The sequence below is a fragment of the Rhagoletis pomonella genome, unplaced genomic scaffold, assembly GCF_013731165.1.
Source record: "Rhagoletis pomonella isolate Grant_MI unplaced genomic scaffold, Rhpom_1.0 Rhpom_scaffold_00005, whole genome shotgun sequence".
In the NCBI taxonomy this organism is placed as follows: Eukaryota; Metazoa; Arthropoda; class Insecta; order Diptera; family Tephritidae; genus Rhagoletis; species Rhagoletis pomonella.
In genome coordinates, this window is record NW_023458559.1 from 18,207,723 (window position 1) to 18,213,123 (window position 5,401).

At 32.9% G+C, this 5,401-nt stretch overlaps 1 long non-coding RNA gene across 1 annotated transcript; it reads left to right on the forward strand.

Annotated features, from left to right (window-relative positions):
• The first annotated feature begins 2,743 nt into the window (after nt 1–2,743).
• Nucleotides 2,744–4,820, forward strand: LOC118738748. The gene is made up of 3 exons (XR_004992948.1): nt 2,744–2,886; nt 4,523–4,576; nt 4,674–4,820. It is a non-coding gene; the product is annotated as an uncharacterized LOC118738748 (long non-coding RNA).
• The last annotated feature ends 581 nt before the right edge of the window (nt 4,821–5,401 follow it).

A 5,401-nucleotide genomic window follows, 5' to 3' on the forward strand; every position in this document is an offset into this window, starting at 1 on the left:
AATTAATAAGTTCACGTTAAAACATATTTTTCTCAAAAATGCGCAACGTTCTTGTGCAAATCTTTTAAGTTTACTTATGTATAAAGACTTGCGGTTATAACAAAAAAAGATTCGGAAAAAGAACCTTGCGCATTTTGGAAAAAAACGAATTTAAAAATTCGCCATGAAAAAAAATTGTTTATTAAAATATTTTCCTTATATCTCAGAAGCCATTGAAATTATGTAATGATGTAAAGTTGTAAAACAATCAGCACACATTGCTTATTCAACGACTTAGTTCCTTCTAAACTAATAGTAACCTTAAACATAATAAGACAGCCTTTAATAACACATATGAACTCGCCTTCGATATCGGAAAAAAAAATTTCTGACTGAAAAGTTAACTTTGAGCCGTTGTACGCGGCAACTGGTAATAGTTCGGAACCCAATGTTTATACATGAAATTTGCTACTTCGTTATGACTCTGCTGGTATATATTTTTTATCTTAAATACCAACTTTCGAAAAGTGAGTTTTGAGCATCGCCCTCTATGAATAAGCCCTAGTGTGCAACGGTCGCAACCAGCCTTGCCATAAGTTAAGATTTATCTTCATAATGACGATTTTTTGGGCTGTTTTTTTACTCAAAATCTTCAAATAAAGTTTGACGTTTTGTCCACAAACATTATAATCTTCGTGCAATCTTATTTTTACAATTTCATAGTTAGTGAACAAATAAGAATTACATACAATGTTTTTTGCTATACGGTTACAACGAAAATAAACACAAAACAGAATGAAGTTGTATAACATGCCCATTAACGTTGCGACAAGTTATAGAACTTCAAAAATCAAAATTTGTTTATCGTTCATGCAACCAAGGGAGAACTTCATTCAACGGCCCCACAAACGTTGCAATCTGCTTAGATCACAACATCCTCCAGTTGAACCAACGGTCGCAACGTTTATGGCTTGCTTGTAAGTAGGTTTAATTTTTTAATTTATTCCCTCTCCATGTTCATATATATGTTAACAATTTTAACTTAAAGTTTAAAAATCTTACATCATACACAAAAATCCTTATTTTGAAGATATTTTTAGTGTAAAATTTTGCTTTTTAAAAAAATCTTTTTTTTTTTAAGATTTTTAGTAAAAAAAAACAGCCCAAAAATCGTCCTTGTGAAGACAAATCTTCACTTATGGCAACGCGACCGATGGTTCAACTCGATTTGTAATCACAAACATTACAATTTTCGTGCAATCTTATTATACAATCTTATTTTTACAATTTCATAGTTAGTGAACAAATAAGAATTACATACAATGGTTTTTGCTATACGGTTACAACGAAAATAAACACAAAATACAATGAAGATGTATAACATGCCCATTAACGTTGCGACGAGTTGTAGAACTTGTCGGAAAATCAAAATTTGGTTATCCAAGGTAACCAAGGCAGAACTTCATTCAACGTTGCAATCTAGATCACATCATCCAGTTGAACCAACGGTCGCAACGTTTGTGGCTTGCTTCAAGGTTTAATTTTTAAATTTATTCCATCCATGTTTATATATATGTACATACATAAATATGGCGGCCGCTGTGGTATAGTGGTTAACAGCGTGCGCTACCATTCCGAAGGGCCTGCGTTCAAGCCCAGTTTCCCACCAACATCAAAAAATAAAAAACAAACAAGTTTTTTCTAATACGGTCGCCCCTCGGCAGGCAATGTCATACGGTAAACCTGGCATTACGTTAATGTTCCGACATTGCTGGATCGAATTCTAGTCCGTCTAATTCTGCAGACTGATCAAGCTCACTTTCTTATGCTTAGGGTCTAGCAAATTTGCACCTTAATGTATCAGTTTTATGGTTTTTTAATCGTGTATTGAATTTGGTTGTAAGCTCTGTTTTTTCGGCATCATTCAACATCGAAGTTATAGATAACTCCAGTTGAAGTCTACTTTTGATATCTTCTGGATATATTTTCCATATATACGGACTATTTTGAATGAATATATTGAGTGGTCTACTTTATTAAAAATCGTATTGTAGAGTTTTTAGATGCAGGGGGCCACATATTTTATTCAATTTGTATCTACTCGAAATTAAGTAAACACCCGGGTACGAAAATGGGTAATTACCCGGCGTTGGGTAAATACCTATGTGTAAACCCATCACTAGCCATACCCGTCCGGAGTCGGCGTAAAACTGTAGGTCCCTCCCGTTCGTGTGACAACATCAAGACGCACGCCACAAACCGGAGGTGGCTTACATATTGTGTAAGAGCCAATCTCTTATTATTATTACGTGTTTGTTTAAAGGTAACATCGGGCATGAAAGGGTTAAATACACACATATACATATGTACACACAGGCATAAATATACACTCACATTGAAATCAAAAATGGTGTTTTACACAAATTTGCAAAAAAAAACATTAATAACAAATACAAAACAAAAATGAGTAATCATAAAACAGCCTGACAATGACAACAACGCAAGCCCACCGGACGTGTCCATTTGAATTTATTGAATAAAGAATGAATGGCATAGAAATAAATTAAATAATTTGAATATATGCACAGACTTACATACATATGTACATGTTTACATACGCAATGTACCAAACATACATAAGCATTTTTGATGGGCGAATAAAATGCAAATGGGGTTATGTGAGTGAAACGATAACAGCTGGAGGAAGAGAGAGAAATAATATAGTTAATGTTTAAGAGGTATTGTCAAACGTTGGGAGTTGTTCGTCTGGTAATGAGTCATGCGGTGCTTTATTGTCAATGAGACGATTACATGTAGAATAAATCATTTTCTTAGTTATAAAATCAATTCGCAGAAATTTTTTAAGTGAAGTCCAGTGACGTTTGCAACTATGTACATAAGTACTACGTAGGTCTACTTATTTTCGAACAAATATAATTTTGATTGGCCGGGAGACATAAGGTGTTAAGTTTACTTACTGTTATAAAAATATTATAACACATTCCTCAAAACAGTTGGCATGGAGACTACAGCTACGAGTGAGGATTTAGTTATTAAAAATGTGTGATAACAAAATTTTTCAATTTTGTTTTGGTGGTAAAATCTCATTATTTTTGCTAACTAATAAAATATTAGATTTTTTTTTTAATCTTAACTTTACGTAAGGCTAGGAAATTTTGTCTAGGTCCGGCTATGATACAGCTCTTATAAAATAAAAGTATTATATCTGGTCAGCTAACGTCACCATATTTTGTGTTGCGATATTTTTCGAAACTGTTGCAAAACTTGATTTTTAGTAGGTTATCTTGATACTGTCAGTAGTGAAATATTTACCTTTTGGAGGAAAAACTCAATGAAGAGATAAAAGAAAAGGCTATTTACAGTTTGCAAAGATTATATTTAAACTACATGTGACAACCATAGAACTCTCGGTCCTCAAGGGTTAAAATATACATTTTTTTTTTGTACAAGAATGTGGGAATCATATGCCAGTCAATAAAAGATTCATGGTTTTTAAATCATCCACTTATTTCGCCGTAATTTGTTTTGGCCAGAAAAACAGGCATTTATACCATAGTGCATTGTAAGTATTACGCCGATGGTTCAATGCATGGATGTATTTAACGTTTACCGGAAAAATCAATTAAATTTTTTATCGTTTAGGTGATTATCAAAATATTTCTATTTTGTTTTTTAACGAAAAGCTTACAGTGAGCTGCCAATGGTTTACAGCAACAAGTTTTCGTTGATTTATTTTGTTTCAATGTTAATAAATTGCTATTTTTTTTTTTAGCGTTAACGGTTGAGTTTTGTTTCGTTAATTTAGCTCTGAAACGTAACGAGGTTGTTTGGTTGAGTTAATTTTTCACATTAACGAAACGAAACGATATCGTTGCGTTTGTTAGGTATCCCTGGTTCTATGGCATCATCGACTGCCGTAACCTTTTTCCTTTCTATTATATAACCTTGGGTATTGTGTATGTATGTACACGGAGATGCATTATAAAAAGGCTATGGCTTCGAAAAATCGATTCGTCGGAATATTTTTCTTATTTTTTTTTATGTACGTTACCGGACAACTGTAGACCACATGAACGGTTCTCGATATTTCTTAATTATCGAAGAGTTTGAACGTCAAGAGTGGTTCCTTACTAATTTGGTTTAGTTCCGACGATTGGAACATGAAGAACAAACGGTACTTCTAAACTTTGTAGTGTATTTCCTTAACAGTGGCACCTAAAATAACTCAATTATTTTGCCGTTTTATTTTTAATTTCTTTCTTGTTGTATGATAAATTATCTAATTTCTACTTAATTTATTGACGGGGTTTACAAGGAGAAATTTCTTGATTTCAACACGATTTGTCCATAAATTAAGAACTAACTCTAAATTAAGTTAGTGCGAACCTGTTTTAAGATTGTAATCAAATGAAGTTGGTCTCAATTTATTTGTACTTATTACTTTACAGATAAAAAAAACGAATTATACACGCGATAACTGCCGAACAAATGGTTATTAAATACCACTTTTTCTTTTGTTTAGATTAACAAATCAGCACCATCTGCAAATCAACAAAGCGAAGGAAACAGTATGTAAGTATGTGCTTCAACATTTTACCAACAATCGAAATCACAGACTTGCCTACTTTAATTCTATGAGTGTGTAACATATTATTATTTTTTATTTTAATCAGTGCATAACCCTCTCTACAACCATGCAGTATGCAACAACACCAACGAATGCGAGCAGCGGACCATGCTTTGGACTCGACATACATATGTACATATGTACATACATATCGTCGTTCAAAGTACAAAACCGCGTAACGTCGTTCTGCAAAACCGCGTAACTAACATTTTTGCCAAAAATTGGATTTGCTCACACAAGCTCTTGACTCAATCCTTATCCATTTGTCCTGAAATATACTAGCCAGAAATGCGATTGCTTTATAATAAAGAGAACCATTTTGAAATACGAGTGGTTTTGCTATCTAGAAAATAATTTATGCAACCTCACATACGCGGTTTTACATTATCTTGATACGAGGTTTTGTACTTTAAACGATGATGTGTTTCAATGCTTTTCCAGATAAACAATAAAATTCATTATTTGATGGCAGCACTATAGTTCCCTACTTTTATTAGATATTGTAGACCCATACAGTAGGCCACAAGATTATTCACGTACAGAGTACTTAGACGAAACATTTACTTATTTAGTTTCAATTTAAATTTTTTGTGTTCTTTGTTTTACGTTTAACCTTAACTAACGCGAACAAGCAATAACTGGACTCAAAAACCATTTGACGCGAAAGAAATATTGATGTCAGTTAGCAATTCAATACTAATTGATACCGAAAACTAAAATAATTTTGAGATCAAAGCTGCTGAACCGATTTGGTTCATTTTTAAAAACAATAAA